The following is a 21,178-nucleotide window of genomic DNA, read 5'->3' on the forward strand; positions in this document are numbered from 1 at the left end:
TGACCTCTGGCCTTCCAACAGTGAACGGGCGGAGATGATTCCCAAGGGGTCATCTTCATCTACTGGGACCGCCTTCATTCCCTCATTACCCTCCACGGCGTAGGTGATTTCCCTTCCTCATCTTTACCTGAGTGTCACCCGAGGCAGCTGGTCAATCAGCCAACTCACCTCAGGCCACAAGTGTGTCGCTTAAGCTCCTGAAGTCCTGGTTACGTGACCCCAGACCACCACATCATGTGACATCCACATTTTCCCCTTTGCTGACAGCGATCTGTGGTGCGTGGTCTCCTACGGTCGCAGTCGGCGGGGGCTCGCGTCGGACATAGCCATCGCCCATCTAATGAACCAATTTCCAACTGAGGGACCTACGACTTAACACTCCTGCAACACAAAGAGCATACGGCAACCGCCCACAACCTCAGGAGACACCGGCTCGCTCCTCCCTCCTGCAGAAGCTCCACGAGACTTGGCAGCCACGCACACCTCTCATGGCACGCATGCACGACCTGCCACACCTACACCAGCACGGCACGACTTCTGCCAAGCCTGCCTTTATCACCTCATCCTACTTCATTTGACTCCAGCCATCTTACCATAATCCTACACTATGTATACCATCTTATCATCTCTGTACTTTCCTCAGTAAAGCTGTGTGTGTGTGTGTGTGTGTGTGTGTGTGTGTGTGTGTGTGTGTGTGTGTGTGTGTAGTTGTTGTCACTCGTGTTTCCATAACCATCTCCTAGTCCCCACGGGCTACAAGAGCAGCTGGAAACTTGACTGAACACCAATAGGACTTTTACTGAATAATACAGGTAATACCATTGCAACGACCGTAAGCACCAGGTTAATATCACAACCCACGGGGACCTGACCAGTACTACCAACAACCACGGGGACCTGACCAGTACTACCAACAACCACGGGGACCTGACCAGTACTACCAACAACAACGGGGACCTGACCACTACCATCAACAACCACGGGGACCTGACCACTACCATCAACAACCACGGGGACAACAACCACGGGGACCTGACCACTACCATCAACAACCACGGGGACCTGACCACTACCATCAACACCCACGGGGACCTGACCACTACCATCAACAACCACGGGGACCTGACCACTACCACCAATACCAACGAGGACCTGACCAGTACCACCAATACCACCGGGGACCTGACCAGTACCACCACCAACAACCACGGGGACCTGACCAGTACCACCAACAACCACGGGGACCTGACCACTACCACCAACACCCACGGAGACCTGACCAGTACCACCACCAACACCCACGGGGACCTGACCAGTACCACCACCAACACCCACGGGGACCTGACCAGTACCACCAACACCCACGGGGACCTGACCAGTACCACCAACAACCACGGGGACCTGACCACTACCACCAACGATCACGGGGACCTGACCACTACCACCAATACCACCGGGGACCTGACCAGTACCACCAACAACCACGGGGACCTGACCACTACCACGAACAACCACGGGGACCTGACCACTACCACCAACGATCACGGGGACCTGACCACTACCACCAACACCCACGGGGACCTGACCAGTACCACCAACAACCACGGGGACCTGACCAGTACCACCAACAACCACGGGGACCTGACCAGTACCACCAACAACCACGGGGACCTGACCAGTACCACCAACAACCACGGGGACCTGAACACTACCACCAACCACGGGGACCTGACCAGTGCCACCAACAACCACGGGGATCTGACCAGTACCACCAACAACCACGGGGACCTGACCAGAACCACCAACAACCACGGGGACCTGACCACTACCACCAACAACCACGGGGACCTGACCAGTACCACCAACAACCACGGGGACCTGACCAGTACCACCAACAACCACGGGGACCTGACCAGTACCACCAACAACCACGGGGACCTGACCACTACCACCAACACCCACGGAGACCTGACCAGTACCACCACCAACACCCACGGGGACCTGACCAGTACCACCACCAACACCCACGGGGACCTGACCACGTACCACCACCAACACCCACGGGGACCTGACCAGTACCACCACCAACAACCACGGGGACCTGACCAGTACCACCAACAACCACGCGGACCTGACCAGTACCACCAACAACCACGGGGACCTGACCAGCACCACCACCAACCACGGAGACCTGACCACTAACCACCAACAACCCACGGGGACCTGACCAGTACCACCACCAACACCCACGAGGACCTGACCAGTACCACCACCAACAACCACGGGGACCTGACCAGTACCACCAACAACCACGGAGACCTGACCACTTACCACCAACACCCACGGGGACCTGACCAGTACCACCACCAACAACCACGGGGACCTGACCAGTACCACCACCAACAACCACGCGGGACCTGACCAGTACCACCAACAACCACGGGGACCTGACCACTACCACCAACACCCACGGAGACCTGACCAGTACCACCACCAACACCCACGGGGACCTGACCAGTACCACCACCAACACCAACGGGGACCTGACCAGTACCACCACCAACAACCACGGGGACCTGACCAGTACCACCAACAACCACGGAGACCTGACCACTAACACCAACACCCACGGGGACCTGACCAGTACCACCACCAACACCCACGGGGACCTGACCAGTATCACCACCAACAACCACGGGGACCTGACCAGTACCACCAACAACCACGGGGACCTGACCACTACCACCAACACCCACGGAGACCTGACCAGTACCACCACCAACACCCACGGGGACCTGACCAGTACCACCACCAACACCCACGGGGACCTGACCACTACCACCACCAACAACCACGGGGACCTGACCAGTACCACCACCAACCACGGAGACCTGACCACTAACACCAACACCCACGGGGACCTGACCAGTACCACCACCAACACCCACGGGGACCTGACCAGTACCACCACCAACAACCACGGGGACCTGACCAGTACCACCAACAACCACGGGGACCTGACCACTACCACCAACACCCACGGAGACCTGACCAGTACCACCACCAACACCCACGGGGACCTGACCAGTACCACCACCAACAACCACGGGGACCTGACCAGTACCACCAACAACCACGGGGACCTGACCAGTACCACCACCAACAACCACGGGGACCTGACCAGTACCACCAACAACCACGCGGACCTGACCAGTACCACCAACAACCACGGGGACCTGACCACTACCACCAACACCCACGGAGACCTGACCAGTACCACCACCAACACCCACGGGGACCTGACCAGTACCACCACAACACCCACGGGGACCTGACCAGTACCACCACCAACACCCACGGGGACCTGACCAGTACCACCACCAACACCCACGGGGACCTGACCAGTACCACCAACAACCACGCGGACCTGACCAGTACCACCAACAACCACGGGGACCTGACCAGCACCACCACCAACCACGGAGACCTGACCACTAACACCAACAACCACGGGGACCTGACCAGTACCACCACCAACACCCACGGGACCTGACCAGTACCACCACCAACAACCACGGGGACCTGACCAGTACCACCACCAACCACGGAGACCTGACCACTAACACCAACACCCACGGGGACCTGACCAGTACCACCACCAACACCCACGGGGACCTGACCAGTACCACCACCAACAACCACGGGGACCTGACCAGTACCACCAACAACCACGGGGACCTGACCACTACCACCAACACCCACGGAGACCTGACCAGTACCACCACCAACACCCACGGGGACCTGACCAGTACCACCACCAACACCCACGGGGACCTGACCAGTACCACCACCAACAACCACGGGGACCTGACCAGTACCATCACCAACCACGGAGACCTGACCACTAACACCAACACCCACGGGGACCTGACCAGTTCCACCACCAACACCCACGGGGACCTGACCAGTACCACCACCAACAACCACGGGGACCTGACCAGTACCACCAACAACCACGGGGACCTGACCACTACCACCAACACCCACGGAGACCTGACCAGTACCACCACCAACACCCACGGGGACCTGACCAGTACCACCACCAACAACCACGGGGACCTGACCAGTACCACCAACAACCACGGGGACCTGACCAGTACCACCACCAACAACCACGGGGACCTGACCAGTACCACCAACAACCACGGGGACCTGACCAGTGCCACCAACAACCACGGGGACCTGACCAGAACCACCAACAACCACGGGGACCTGACCAGTACCACCAACAACCACGGGGACCTGACCAGTACCACCAACAACCACGGGGACCTGACCAGTACTACCAACAACCACGGGACCTGACCAGTACCACCACCAACACCCACGGGGACTGAGTCAGCATCGCCAGGACCCAGCTAACATGCTGGTACGGCAGCAGAAGGACCACAGCGTGTCTGTAGTGTTCACAATGCAGCTTTAAACTGAGCAGCTGCAGAGCTCACCGCTCATTCCCTTGTGCCTCACCAAGCGTCTCTACCTCCACCCCACCCGCGTCATCTCCACTACTTTCCCTTAAACCAGCACATGATTTTCTGCAGACTTGCCTCTCCCTTACTACTCTTGCAGACAACCAATGACATCCTGTGGGTGATGGGGAAGCACAGTAGCCTTGTATATTAACGGTGGAACTGTTGGGGACACCGTAGCCTTGCCTGGTGACAGCAGAACTGTTGGTGAGGCAGGAGGGACATTATAGCCTTGCCTGGTGACAGCAGAACTGTTGGTGAGGCAAGAGGGATCACCGTAGCCTTGCCTGGTGACAGCAGAACTGTTGGTGAGGCAAGAGGGACATCGTAGCCTTGCCTGGTGACAGCAGAACTGTTGGTGAGGCAAGAGGGACATAATAGCCTTGCCTGGTGACAGCAGAACTGTTGGTGAGGCAAGAGGGACATCGTAGCCTTGCCTGGTGACAGCAGAACTGTTGGTGAGGCAAGAGGGACATCGTAGCCTTGCCTGGTGACAGCAGAACTGTTGGTGAGGCAAGAGGGACATCGTAGCCTTGCCTGGTGACAGCAGAACTGTTGGTGAGGCAAGAGGGATCACCGTAGCCTTGCCTGGTGACAGCAAAACTATTGGTGAGGCAAGAGGGACATCGTAGCTTTGCCTGGTGACAGCAGAACTGTTGGTGAGGCAAGAGGGACATAACAGCCTTGCCTGGTGACAGCAGAACTGTTGGTGAGGCAAGAGGGATCACCGTAGCCTTGCCTGGTGACAGCGGAACTGTTGGTGAGGCAAGAGGGACATCGTAGCCTTGCCTGGTGACAGCAGAACTGTTGGTGAGGCAAGAGGGATCACCGTAGCCTTGCCTGGTGACAGCAGAACTATTGGTGAGGCAAGAGGGATCACCGTAGCCTTGCCTGGTGACAGCAGAACTATTGGTGAGGCAAGAGGGATCACCGTAGCCTTGCCTGGTGACACTATAGCCCCGCTAGTAAGTATGAGAGGGACTGTGGCATTGACTTATTACATACGAGTGACATAATCGGTGTCGAGGATGAGTCTGCATTGATCTTCCTCACTTCTCGGTGCGGACGCCCTCACCTCAACCACCCACCAGTGGAATACATGCCATCACTTCAGCCACACTGGACAACTCACAGTATGAAACTGTCATGTCTTCTGAGAGAAAGATTAACGTTCGACGTAACCCCGAAATGAGACTTTACGGTACAAGTTGTACTACTTCTAGCGGTAAAGAGAACCACAAGGTCGAAGGTGAGGTTGGCGTGTTCTTGAAAGCGTCCCGATCATGGCAGAGACATACATACCCGATAACACCTTGGCTGGGATGACGGAGGACCCGGGTTGTGGCTGGTGGTGGGACCCCGCCAGCCAACATGACGTGACAGCCGATGTGTCACCCAGGGCGGTCACTGATGGTGGCAACTGCTCTGACAACACTGCCAACCATATCCCAGACAATGTGTCAAGTTACCCCTCAGCGTTTCCACCAAAACATTACCCTCCAACTAGATGTTAACCGTATGAGTTGTAAAGTTTGTTGTGGTCAAAGATTTGGACACAAACTAGAACACTACGTCTTGGAATGTGAAAAAATAGAGCCTTTTAGGGATAGATCTAAACAAACCTTGCAAGAAATGTCACAACACCTTATTAGTAATAACAAGATACCTGAAATTTTAAGTTCGTATCCACTTTTTGCATCTAGTCGGTAAAACTTACCATGTGAAACTATGTAATGTGTATACTGAAATACGTATTGTAATATCTTATGTAATATCAAGCCACTGGGGTCTGACTATGACCCTTTGTGACCCATGTAATCCTTTTGCGCTACCGCTCATAGCATGAGCATGGGTGGGCACAATATATTTGCTGGTATTAGCGGTACAAATTAAACAATTCTTCTCCCTCACCACGCCCCGGCACACACCAACATTCTCCTCCCTCATCACGCCCCGGCACACACCAACATTCTTCTCCCTCACCACGCCCCGGCACACACCAACATTCTTCTCCCTCACCACGCCCCGGCACACACCAACATTCTCCTCCCTCACCACGCCCCGGCACACACCAACATTCTTCTCCCTCACCACTCCCCAGCACACACCAACATTCTTCTCCCTCACCACGGCCCTGGCACACACCAACATTCTTTTCCCTCACCACGCCCTGGCACACACCAACATTCTTCTCCCTCACCACGCCCTGGCACACACCAACATTCTTCTCCCTCACCACTCCCCTGCACACACCAACATTCTTCTCCCTCACCACGCCCTGGCACACACCAACATTCTTCTCCCTCACCACTCCCCAGCACACACCAACATTCTTCTCCCTCACCACTCCCCAGCACACACCAACATTCTTCTCCCTCACCACGGCCCTGGCACACACCAACATTCTTTTCCCTCACCACGCCCTGGCACACACCAACATTCTTCTCCCTCACCACGCCCTGGCACACACCAACATTCTTCTCCCTCACCACTCCCCAGCACACACCAACATTCTTCTCCCTCACCACTCCCCAGCACACACCAACATTCTTCTCCCTCACCACTCCCCAGCACACACCAACATTCTTCTCCCTCACCACGCCCCGGCACACACCAACATTCTTTTCCCTCACCACGCCCCGGCACACACCAACATTCTTCTCCCTCACCACTCCCCAGCACACACCAACATTCTTCTCCCTCACCACGCCCTGGCACACACCAACATTCTTCTCCCTCACCACGGTCCCGGCACACACCAACATTCTTCTCCCTCACCACTCCCCAGCACACACCAACATTCTTCTCCCTCACCACGCCCCGGCACACACCAACATTCTTCTCCCTCACCACGCCCTGGCACACACCAACATTCTTCTCCCTCACCACTCCCCAGCACACACCAACATTCTTCTCCCTCACCACGCCCCGGCACACACCAACATTCTTCTCCCTCACCACAGCCCCGGCACACACCAACATTCTTCTCCCTCACCACGCCCCGGCACACACCAACATTCTTCTCCCTCACCACAGCCCCGGCACACACCAACATTCTTCTCCCTCACCACAGCCCCGGCACACACCAACATTCCCCTCCCTCACCACAGCCCCGGCACACACCAACATTCACCTCCTCACCACAGCCACGGCACACACCAACATTCTTCCCCGTCATCAGTACTGCAGCATCCGCAGACACTCGCCTCCCTGGCCCTGGCCGCATGCCCTCCCTCCCTCCCTGAAGAAGCAGCGGCTGCAGACCACTCCCTGTGACCCGCCAAACAGTGCCTGGCTCCCGCATCAAGTGCTGACGGTCAAGGTGACCAGGAAAAGGATATCATGAGAACAAGACGAATATATATATATATATATATATATATATATATATATATATATATATATATATATATATATATATATATATATATATATATATATATCTTTCTTTTATTTCTTTTAAACTATTCGCCATTTCCCGCGTTAGCGAGGTAGCGCTAAGAACAGAGGACTGGGCCTTTTTTGGAATATCCTCAACTGGCCCCCTCTGTTCCTTCTTTTGGAAAATTTAAAAAAAAAAAAAACGAGAGGGGAGGATTTCCAGCCCCCCGCTCCCTCCCCTTTTAGTCGCCTTCTACGACACGCAGGGAATACGTGGGAAGTATTCTTAATCCCCTATCCCCAGGGATAATATATATATATATATATATATATATATATATATATATATATATATATATATATATATATATATATATATATATATATATATTTATTTATTTATTTATTTATTTATTTATTTATTTATTCATTTATTTTGCTTTGTCGCTGTCTCCCGCGTTAGCGAGGTAGCGCAAGGAAATAGACGAAAGAATGGCCCAGCCCACCCACATACACATGTATATACATACACGTCCACACACGCAAATATACATACCTATACATCTTAACGTATACATATATATACACACACAGACATATACATATAATCACATGTACATGATTCATACTGTCTGCCTTTATTCACTCCCATCGCCACCTCGCCACACACGAAACAACCCCCCTCCCCCCTAATGTGTGCGAGGTAGCGCTAGGAAAAGACAACAAAGGCCCCATTCGTTCACACTCAGTCTCTAGCTGTCATGTAATAATGCACCGAAACCACAGCTCCCTTTCCACATCCAGGCCCCACACAACTTTCCATGGTTTACCCCAGATGCTTCACATGCCCTGGTTCAATCCATAGACAGCACGTCGACCCCGTTATATCACATCGTTCCAATTCACTCTATTCCTTGCATGCCTTTCACCCTCCTGCATGTTCAGGCCCCGATCACTCAAAATCTTTTTCACTCCATCTTTCCACCTCCAATTTGGTCTCCCATTTCTCCTCCTTCCCTCCACCTCTGACACATATATCCTCTTGGTCAATTTTTCCTCACTCATTCTCTCCATGTGACCAAACCATTTCAAAACACCCTCTTCTGCTCTCTCAACCACACTCTTTTTATTTCCACACATCTCTCTTACCCAATTATTACTTACTCGATCAAACAACCTCACACCACATATTGTTCTCAAACATCTCATTTCCAGCACATCCTCCCTCCTGCGCACAACTCTATCCATAGCCCACGCCTCGCAACCATACAACATTGTTAGAACCACTATTCCTTCAAACATACCCATTTTTGCTTTCCGAGATAATGTTCTCGACTTCCACACATTCTTCAAGGCTCCCAGAACTTTCGCCCCCTCCCCCACCCTATGATTCACTTCCGCTCCCATGGTTCCATCCGCTGCCAGATCCACTCCCAGATATCTAAAACACTTTACTTCCTCCAGTTTTTCTCCATTCAAACTTACCTCCCAATTGACTTGACCCTCAACCCTACTGTACCTAATAACCTTGCTTTAATTCACGTTTACTCTCAACTTTCTTCTTTCACACACTTTACCAAACTCAGTCACCAGAATCTGCAGTTTCTCACATGAATCAGCCACCAGCGCTGTATCATCAGCGAACAACAACTGACTCACTTCCCAAGCTCTCTCATCCCCAACAGACTGCATACTTGCCCCTCTTTCCAAAACTCTTGCATTCACCTCCCTAAAAACCCCATCCATAAACAAATTAAACAACCATGGAGACATCACACACCCCTGCCGCAAACCTACATTCACTGAGAACCAATCACTGATTCATGTGAGAAACTGCAGATTCTGGTGACTGAGTTTGGTAAAGTGGGTGAAAGAAGAAAGTTGAGAGTAAATGTGAATCAGCCACCAGCGCTGTATCATTAGCGAACAACCACTGACTCACTTCCCAAGCTCTCTCATCCCCAACAGACTTCATACTTGCCCCTCTTTCCAAAACTCTTGCATTCACCTCCCTAACAACCCCATCCATAAACAAATTAAACAACCATGGAGACATCACACACCCCTGCCGCAAACCTACATTCACTGAGAACCAATCACTTTCCTCTCTTCCTACACGTACACATGCCTTACATCCTCGATAAAAACTTTTCACAGCTTCTAACAACTTGCCTCCCACACCATATATTCTTAATACCTTCCACAGAGCATCTCTATCAACTCTATCATATGCCTTCTCCAGATCCATAAATGCTACATACAAATCCATTTGCTTTTCTAAGTATTTCTCACATACATTCTTCAAAGCAAACACCTGATCCACACATCCTCTACCACTTCTGAAACCACACTGCTCTTCCCCAATCTGATGCTCTGTACATACCTTCACCCTCTCAGTCAATACCCTCCCATATAATTTACCAGGAATACTCAACAAACTCATACCTCTGTAATTTGAGCGCTCACTCTTATCCCCTTTGCCTTTGTACAATGACACCATGCAAGCATTCCGCCAATCCTCAGGCACCTCACCATGAGTCATACATACATTAGATAACCTTACCAACCAGTCAACAATACAGTCACCCCCTTTTTTAATAAATTCCACTGCAATACCATCCAAAGCTACTGCTTTACCGGCTTTCATCTTCCGTAAAGCTTTTACTACCTCTTCTCTGTTTACCAAATCATTTTCCCTAACCCTCTCACTTTGCACACCACCTCGACCAAAACACCCTATATCTGCTACTCTATCATCAAATACATTCAACAAACCTTCAAAATAGTCACTTCATCTCCTTCTCACATCACCTCTACTTGTTATCACCTCCCCATTAGCCCCCTTTACTGAAGTTCCCATTTGTTCCCTTGTCTTACGCACTTTATTTACCTCCTTCCAAAACATCTTTTTATTCTGCCTAAAATCTAACGATACTCTCTCACCCCAACTCTCATTTGCTCATTTATATATATATATATATATATATATATATATATATATATATATATATATATATATATATATATATATATATAAATCACACACTTATTTAATTCGATATTTCAAGGAATATAATAATAAAAAATCGCGTAATTTTGTACGATATCAAAAAGACATGTAGTCCAAACTACATCAAAGAATAAGGAATAAAGATTATGGATGCACGTGTCTCATACATGTGCTGTCAGAAGATGATCTACAGTGGTCAGTCAGTTATGTGAACACCTGCCTTGTGTTGGTAACACCTGACTTTGATAGGCAATACACCTGGTAACAATAGCTGGTGTAGTCAACATAACCAGTAACAAAAGCTTGTGCAGTCAACACAACCAGTAACAAAAGCTTGTGCAAAGATTACAACCAGTAACAAAAGATTGTGTAGCCAACATCCCCAGTAACAAAAGATTGTGCAGTCAACACAACCAGTAACAAAAGAAAAAGCTTAATTTACCATCTGGTCTAGACAAGATGACCAGCTGTATGAAGGGAAAATATTCAGGAGGAAAAAAAGAGAGAAAAAAAAGAGGGAGATTGTGTCAGTCTGTCTTGAAGACCTGACACGTCGCTGTGAATGAAAGCTTCCGGGTTGTCAAGACGAGACGTCTTAGCTGAGGCTTCAGATGGAAGCATGAAATGATGAAGGAAAACGAATGAATGAAGGAAGGAATGAATGACTGGTTCATTTGTGTTGATGAAACTCGTAGGAAGTCTAACCTGCCTATGGACCCCCAGCGGTGAGTGCGTAGCGCACACACACACACACACACACACACACACACACACACACACAAAATTGACATATCATTATTTCCAGGTCGAGCCTCTTTGGTCTGAGCCAGTAGGGTGAGGTCGTGGGCAAGGGTCGTACCGTCGTGCTGGGAGGTTGTGCCGTCGTCACCAAGGGTCGTACAGTCGTACTCGAGGCGTCCCGGACGTGCACACGGTGGCAATAAGCTGACTTCATCATTCATCGATTCCAGCAAATTGTAAATAAAATCCACGGTAAACTGGGCGGACATTCGCCCTTATGATAGTGTAGACTACTTGGCGTACACCTTAGTCTACCTTTACTGTGGGGAGTCAACTGTAAACTGTCATGGTCGTGCAGGAGACGACCTGGACGACACCAGGGTAGCCAACTGCTCCACTACTCTGGGGAAATGTTTCTGTGTCACATCATCATCAGTGCTTCAGTAAATTGAATCATATCTCCATTATCCTTAAATAAATAATAATAATAATAATAATAATAATAATAATAATAATAATAATAATAATAATAATAATATCAATAATAATAATAATAATAATAATAATAATAATAATAATAATAATAATATTTTTTTTTTTTTCTTTGTCGCTGTCTCCCGCGTTTGCGAGGTAGCGCAAGGAAACAGACGAAAGAAATGGCCCAACCCACCCCCATACACATGTATATACATACGTCCACACACGCAAATATACATACCTACACAGCTTTCCATGGTTTACCCCAGACGCTTCACATGCCTTGATTCAATCCACTGACAGCACGTCAACCCCGGTATACCACATCGCTCCAATTCACTCTATTCCTTGCCCTCCTTTCACCCTCCTGCATGTTCAGGCCCCGATCACACAAAATCTTTTTCACTCCATCTTTCCACCTCCAATTTGGTCTCCCTCTTCTCCTCGTTCCCTCCACCTCCGACACATATATCCTCTTGGTCAATCTTTCCTCACTCACTCACTCATTCTCTCCATGTGACCAAACCATTTCAAAACACCCTCTTCTGCTCTCTCAACCACGCTCTTTTTATTTCCACACATCTCTCTTACCCTTACGTTACTTACTCGATCAAACCACCTCACACCACACATTGTCCTCAAACATCTCATTTCCAGCACATCCATCCTCCTGCGCACAACTCTATCCATAGTCCACGCCTCGCAACCATACAACATTGTTGGAACCACTATTCCTTCAAACATACCCATTTTTGCTTTCCGAGATAATGTTCTCGACTTCCACACATTCTTCAAGGCTCCTAGAATTTTCGCCCCCTCCCCCACCCTATGATCCACTTCCGCTTCCATGTTTCCATCCGCTGCCAGATCCACTCCCAGATATCTAAAACACTTCACTTCCTCCAGTTTTTCTCTATTCAAACTCACCTCCCAATTGACTTGACCCTCAACCCTACTGTACCTAATAACCTTGCTCTTATTCACATTTACTCTTAACTTTCTTCTTTCACACACTTTACCAAACTCAGTCACCAGCTTCTGCAGTTTCTCACATGAATCAGCCACCAGCGCTGTATCATCAGCGAACAACAACTGACTCACTTCCCAAGCTCTCTCATCCCCAACAGACTTCATACTTGCCCCTCTTTCCAAAACTCTTGCATTCACCTCCCTAACAACCCCATCCATAAACAAATTAAACAACCATGGAGACATCACACACCCCTGCCGCAAATCTACATTCACTGAGAACCAATCACTTTCCTCTCTTCCTACACGTACACATGCCTTACATCCTCGATAAAAACTTTTCACTGCTTCTAACAACTTGCCTCCAACACCATATATTCTTAATACCTTCCACAGAGCATCTCTATCAACTCTATCGTATGCCTTCTCCAGATCCATAAATGCTACATACAAATCCATTTGCTTTTCTAAGTATTTCTCACATACATTCTTCAAAGCAAACACCTGATCCACACATCCTCTACCACTTCTGAATCCACACTGCTCTTCCCCAATCTGATGCTTTGTACATGCCTTCACCCTCTCAATCAATACCCTCCCATACAATTTGCCAGGAATACTCAACAAACTTATACCTCTGTAATTTGAGCACTCACTCTTATCCCCTTTGCCTTTGTACAATGGCACTATGCACGCATTCCGCCAATCCTCAGGCACCTCACCATGAGTCATACATACATTAAATAACCTTACCAACCAGTCAACAATACAGTCACCCCCTTTTTTAATAAATTCCACTGCAATACCATCCAAACCTGCTGCCTTGCCGGCTTTCATCTTCCGCAAAGCTTTTACTACCTCTTCTCTGTTTACCAAATCATTTTCCCTAACCCTCGCACTTTGCACACCACCTCGACCAAAACACCATATATCTGCCACTCTATCATCAAACACATTCAACAAACCTTCAAAATACTCACTCCATCTCCTTCTCACATCACCACTACTTGTTATCACCTCCCCATTTGCGCCCTTCACTGAAGTTCCCATTTGCTCCCTTGTCTTACGCACTTTATTTACCTCCTTCCAGAACATCTTTTTATTCTCCCTAAAATTTAATGATACTCTCTCACCCCAACTCTCATTTGCCCTTTTTTCACCTCTTGCACCTTTCTCTTGACCTCCTGTCTCTTTCTTTTATACGTCTCCCACTCAATTGCATTTTTTCCCTGCAAAAATCGTCCAAATGCCTCTCTCTTCTCTTTCACTAATACTCTTACTTCTTCATCCCACCACTCACTACCCTTTCTAATCAACCCACCTCCCACTCTTCTCATGCCACAAGCATCTTTTGCGCAATCCATCACTGATTCCCTAAATACATCCCATTCCTCCCCCACTCCCCTTACTTCCATTGTTCTCACCTTTTTCCATTCTGTACTCAGTCTCTCCTGGTACTTCCTCACACAAGTCTCCTTCCCAAGCTCACTTACTCTCACCACCCTCTTCACCCCAACATTCACTCTTCTTTTCTGGAAACCCATACAAATCTTCACCTTAGCCTCCACAAGATAATGATCAGACATCCCTCCAGTTGCACCTCTCAGCACATAATAATAATAATAATAATAATAATAATGATAATAATGATAATAATAATAATAATAATAATAATAATAATAATATCAATAATAATAATAATAATAATATAATAATAATAATAGTAATGTTAATAATAATAATAATAATAATAATAATAATAATAATAATAATAATAATAATAATAATTACTATCATCATTATCAATTATTATTATCATCATCATCATTATTATTAATATTACTATTATCATATGCAAACACATTAACTTTGCAATGGGGTTGCTGCACTCGCGCGTAAGCAGGGTAAGGTAAGCCACTTTGAGGTAAAAACTTCGTCACCGTCCGCTGACGATGTTATAAGCCTCACTGTTACCACCTGCAGGAGGATCCAAGTCAGGCAAGTTCCGCCGCGATATCCTTAACCACGGCGTCTACCTGAACCACAGCTCAACACCCGCCTCGCTTACCGTGACCCAACCCAAGCCTGGCCCGTCATCCCTCACCAGCGGCCATAGACACGACCAGAGACCAGACCATTTCTGTGAGATCAGGTGTACGGTCCGATGATCTCCATGCAGCACTGCGTCACCCCCTCACCGCCGCGCGGGCCAGCAGCGGCACGGAGCCCTTGCAGGTGGGTAGGCCGCCCGCTCGGCCGACCTCCGCTGGCGTTTACAGATATCAGCGGCCACCAGCCCCGCCGCCACCGCTAGATTAGCGAGCGAGTCGACCTGGGACCAGGGAGGTAATTATCTCGTGACAACAAGACCCACGACGGCCCACCTGCACCAGAGCCCAGCACTCGCTGTGTGATCAGCAGCAGGGAAGCGATGCACCGCTCTGCAGTGAGTGGGTCTCGCACGAAACTGTCCACACTGCTTTCCCTCCACTAACAAGGAGACGACACCACTTTATTAGCAGTGTTAATACGAGCACGTGGCGGCCGACAATATATATATATATATATATATATATATATATATATATATATATATATATATATATATATATATATATATATATTGCAGTGGAATTTATTAAAACAAAGGGGGTAACTGTATTGTTGACTGGTTGGTAAGGTTATTTAATGTATGTATGATTCATGGTGAGGTGCCTGAGGATTGGCGGAATGCTTGCATAGTGCCATTGTACAAAGGCAAAGGGGATAAGAGTGAGTGCTCAAATTACAGAGGTATAAGTTTGTTGAGTATTCCTGGTAAATTATATGGGAGGGTATTGACTGAGAGGGTGAAGGCATGTACAGAGCATCAGATCGGGGAAGAGCAGTGTGGATTCAGAAGTGGTAGAGGATGTGTGGATTCAGAAGTGGTAGAGGGTGTGGATCTGATGTTTGCTTTGAAGAATGTATGTGAGAAATACTTAGAAAAACAAATGGATTTGTATGTAGCATTTATGGATCTGGAGAAGGCATATGATAGAGTTGATAGAGATGCTCTGTGGAAGATACTAAGAATATATGGTGTGGGAGGCAAGTTGTTAGAAGCAGTGAAAAGTTTTTATCGAGGATGTAAGGCACGTGTACGTGTAGGAAGAGAGGAAAGTGATTGGTTCTCAGTAAATGTAGGTTTGCGGCAGGGGTGTGTGATGTCTCCATGGTTGTTTAATTTGTTTATGGATGGGGTTGTTAGGGAGGTGAATGCAAGAGTTTTGGAAAGAGGGGCAAGTATGCAGTCTGTTGTGGATGAGAGAGCTTGGGAAGTGAGTCAGTTGTTGTTCGCTGATGATACAGCGCTAGTGGCTGATTCAAGTGAGAAACTGCAGAAGCTGGTGACTGAGTTTGGTAAAATGTGTGAAAGAAGAAAGTTAAGAGTAAATGTGAATAAGAGCAAGGTTATTAGGTACAGTAGGGTTGAGGGTCAAAGTCAATTGGGAGGTAAGTTTGAATGGAGAAAAACTGGAGGAAGTAAAGTGTTTTAGATATCTGGGAGTGGATCTGGCAGCGGATGGAACCATGGAAGCGGAAGTGAATCATAGGGTGGGGGAGGAGGCGAAAACCCTGGGAGCCTTGAAGAATGTTTGGAAGTCGAGAACATTATCTCGGAAAGCGAAAATGGCTATATTTGAAGGAATAGTGGTTCCAACAATGTTGTATGGTTGCGAGGCGTGGGCTATGAATAGAGTTGTGCGCAGGAGGGTGGATGTGCTGGAAATGAGATGTTTGAGGACAATATGTGGTATTAGGTGGTTTGATCGAGTAAGTAATGTAAGGGTAAGAGAGATGTGTGGAAATAAAAAGAGCGTGGTTGAGAGAGCAGAAGAGGGTGTTTTGAAATGGTTTGGGCACATGGAGAGAATGAGTGAGGAAAGATTGACAAAGAGGATATATGTGTCGGAGGTGGAGGGAACGAGGAGAAGTGGGAGACCAAATTGGAGGTGAAAAGATGGAGTGAAAAAGATTTTGAGTGATCGGGGCCTGAACATGCAGGAGGGTGAAAGGCGGGCAAGGAATAGTGAATTGGATCGATGTGGTATACCGGGGTCGACGTGTTGTCAATGGATTGAATCAGGGCATGTGAAGCGTCTGGGGTAAACCATGGAAAGTTCTGTGGGGCCTGGATGTGGAAAGGGAGCTGTGGTTTCGGGCATTATTACATGACAGCTAGTGACTGAGTGTGAACGAATGGGGCCTTTGTTGTCTTTTCCTAGCGCTACTTCGCGCACATGAGGGGGGAGGGGGATGTTATTCCATGTGTCGCGAGGTGGCGATGGGAATAAATAAAGGCAGACAGTATGAATTATGTACATGTGTATATATGTATATGTCTGTGTGTGTATATATATGTGTACATTGAGATGTATAGGTATGTATATTTGCGTGTGTGGACGTATATATATATCCTTCACTGATAATCATTTCCATAAATGAATCAACCTCTCACAGACTCAATATACTGCAGCGTCCTGACCCGAGGCCCAGGGTGGGAGGGAGAGTGGTCATCGTGTGACGTTGCTTCATAAAGATTACCGAGTTCAAACACTCGAGCTGTGAGGTCAGACTCGCGTCACTTCTGAGGGAGACATAGACGAAAATGTGGTGTGAATGTGGCACATAACAGTTCATAGAATTACTATGACTGGAGAGGGATGGAGCCCAAGAGATGAATAAGGACACAAGCATGATATCGTTGGAGTTATGGAGATAAAACTCATTTAAGATAAGATGTCACCTGCTCTGCCCAGATGGGTGCATGATAGCCACACAGGAAAGAGAAAGGAAGATAAGGATTTAACCTCTTGATAAGAAACAGTTGAAACTGTTGGTAAATTTTGGAAGATAGTCTATTGAAGCAATACATAATAGTGGAGAGACGAAGTGTACAGAAGAACTTGATGGCGAGTAACAATAATTCACAATCTTCCAAAAGAACTTTGATAACCAGAACACACGTACATAATGATAGCAATGAAGGGACAATCAGAATGGCACAAGGGGCAGTGGTACGCAGTCATCACAGATAGCGAAGCTCTGATAACTAGAGGATTTCATGTATAACCTGGATGGCTTTGGATTTCCATAGAGACATAGTAGTGGAAAAATAAATTCTGTACAGGCACGAATACATCAGGGAAATTTACCGTACTGAATAAATCAGAACCAGACGGGCTGACACATCACCATTATACGATCTTATCTTTCAACACAGGCGTATGGAATCTACGAATACCATACATGATGCACTGGTTATAGAAGGTGGTTATCTAACGCTTGATGTAGGCTATATAGTTCATGACAACAAAGACAAGAAAGATGGAACCAGACTCAAACAGGAGATATGATTATGACAACTACGAAGCTTGAGATGTCTAGGGGAATACAAACTGGGAAATTGAGTTCAGTAAATAAGATCCACGTCATTGTGGGGAAAAGTTCTGTACAGTTTGTGGTGAAGGAGGAGGAACATGGGTACTTCACCCTCAAGTACAGGAAGGTTAGACATGAGAAAAGTTTGGTTCAGTATAAGACGTCGTGAAGTGGAAAAGCTCAGGGATGTACATTGCAGAATATAATGGAGACACTTCAACCAGACTTATAAAATCTATAAAACATGCGTTTTATAAAATATGCGAAGCATTTATAAAATATGCCAAGATGGAATGACTGTAGCAGGATAAGAAAGGTGAAGGAGAGGAAATTCTAAACGAATATTTTGCACAAGGCAGATGATACCCCGAGACTTTCCATAATTTCATCAGGAGTAAATTGCCAGTTTTATTAAAAGCAGCCACGGGGATCCAGAGGGAAGGGTTGTAGGTGGATGATGTTACGATATGCGAGGAACTTGAGTACGATATGCGAGGAACTTGAGTAAAAAGTTCAGAAGTGTTTCACAATGGAAGACAGACACTATAGCCCCAACACCAGGAAGCAAGTCTTGGAAAGCAATGTCCAGAAAAGACATAAAAGAAGAGGAAAAGGATCGTTGTTGTGATGATATTTCTCCATGTATTTAGATGTGTCCAGATACACTTCACGGTCCACTTGACTCGGTACTCAAGACGTTACTAAAGATGATCAAGTGTCATGGAGGGGTGTCTCCTACGAGTGTGGTCTGTAAGATACTGGAAAAGATAATCAGAAAGCAAATGGATGACATCTTGTTGACAAGACCAGAGTGAAAGACAACACGGCTTCATGGGAAGTCATGTGTAACAGATTTCCTAGACGTCTTTGAGATTAATTTCAATTTTAGACAAAGGAGAAGGTTTGGTGGATTGTCTTTCTCTGGGGCACCTGAGAGCATTTGACACTGCGCTTCATGGGAGGCTGGTAGAGAAACCAAATTTTCAGGCAGGGATGAGGGAATAGACTCCTTCAATGGATATAGTAAGTATATCTCTAACGAAGGGAACAAAGGACGCATTTCAGAGGGACCTTTACGAAATGGGTTGAGGTCACCCAAGGTGTGGGGCAAGGTTCAGTCCTGGGACCACTGCTCTTCTTGATCTATGGAAACGACTTGCTAGAGGCAAGGGACTCCTACCTGGATACAATTGCTTGGAGAAACCCTGAAGATGGCCCGATCCCTGATGATGAAATGCAAAGTAAATGGATATTGATGAGGACAGCAGACAGTGAGAGACGGTTTGATTTGAATATCATCACCACCAACCATCACAGCTCCCCATCTACCGTCCCAGCTCCCCACGCACCGTCTCATCTCCCCATCTACCATCCCCTATCATCACCCTCCGTCTCAGTTTTCCACCCACCACTCTAGCTCCCCCGTCCACCAGCCCTTCACCCAACGTCACAGCTCCCCACCCACTGCTCCAACCACTCATCCACCGTCATATCTCATCACCCACCGTCCCAGCTCCCCACCCACCGCCCCAGCTCCCCACCACCCACCGCCCTAGCTCCCCACTATGATGCATCGCCCGTCAGCTCCTCCACGCGACGCTCACATTTTTTATGGCTGTGATTAGGTTATGATGTCGTTATGTGCTCCGGGGGCCGCCCCGCCCCGCCCCGCCCCGCCCCGCCACGACCCATCCCTCCCTCTCTCGTCCCTCCTCAGTGACATATCTAATAAAAAAATCTGTATACTGTATTCATTAAAATCTAAATACATTTCACGCCGTGAATGTATTCCTGTATATGGAGCCGCTGCCCTCCTGGGATATGATGAGCCTGGCACACACTGGCAGCCATCAAGGATTAACAAAGATGAAAATGTGAGAGGCGGCGGCGGGGGAGAGGACCCCAGTGTGAGAGGCGGCGGGGGAGAGGACCCCAGTGTGAGAGGCATCGAGGGAGAGGACCCCAGTGTGAGGCGGCGGGGGAGAGGACCACAGTGTGAGGCGGCGGGGAGAGGACCACAGTGTGAGAGGCGGCGGGGAGAGGACCACAGTGTGAGGCGGCGGGGGAGAGGACCCCAGTGGGAGAGGCGGCGGGGAGAGGACCCCAGTGTGAGAGGCGGCGGGGGAGAGGACCACAGTGTGAGAGGCGGCGGGGGAGAGGACCCCAGTGGGAGAGGCGGCGGGGAGAGGACCCCAGTGTGAGAGGCGGCGGGGGAGAGGACCCCAGTGGGAGAGGCGGCGGGGGAGAGGACCCCAGTGGGAGAGGCGGCGGGGGAGAGGACCACAGTGTGAGAGGCGGCGGGGGAGAGGACCCCAGTGGGAGAGGCGGCGGGGGAGAGGACCCCAGTGGGAGAGGCGGCGGGGGAGAGGACCCCAGTGGGAGAGGCGGCCGGGGGAGAAGATCCAAAGTGTGAGAGACGGCGGGGAGAGGCTCCCAGTGTGAGTTGTGGCGGGGAGAGGACCCCAGTGTGATAAAACTGTCTGTTATCAAGAGGGAGGAGGGTGGGTGTGCCGGTGATGGGGAGGGGCGTCCTGGGCGGCCCGGCGCGGCGGGAGTCCCCAGGGGGCGGCGACCCAGGCCCGTGACCCCACCCTCACCGATTTATGGAGTGGGCGCTCTGGGAGGAGCGCGAGATGAAGACGTAATC

The sequence above is a fragment of the Panulirus ornatus genome, chromosome 9, assembly GCF_036320965.1.
Source record: "Panulirus ornatus isolate Po-2019 chromosome 9, ASM3632096v1, whole genome shotgun sequence".
NCBI classification, from domain to species: Eukaryota; Metazoa; Arthropoda; class Malacostraca; order Decapoda; family Palinuridae; genus Panulirus; species Panulirus ornatus.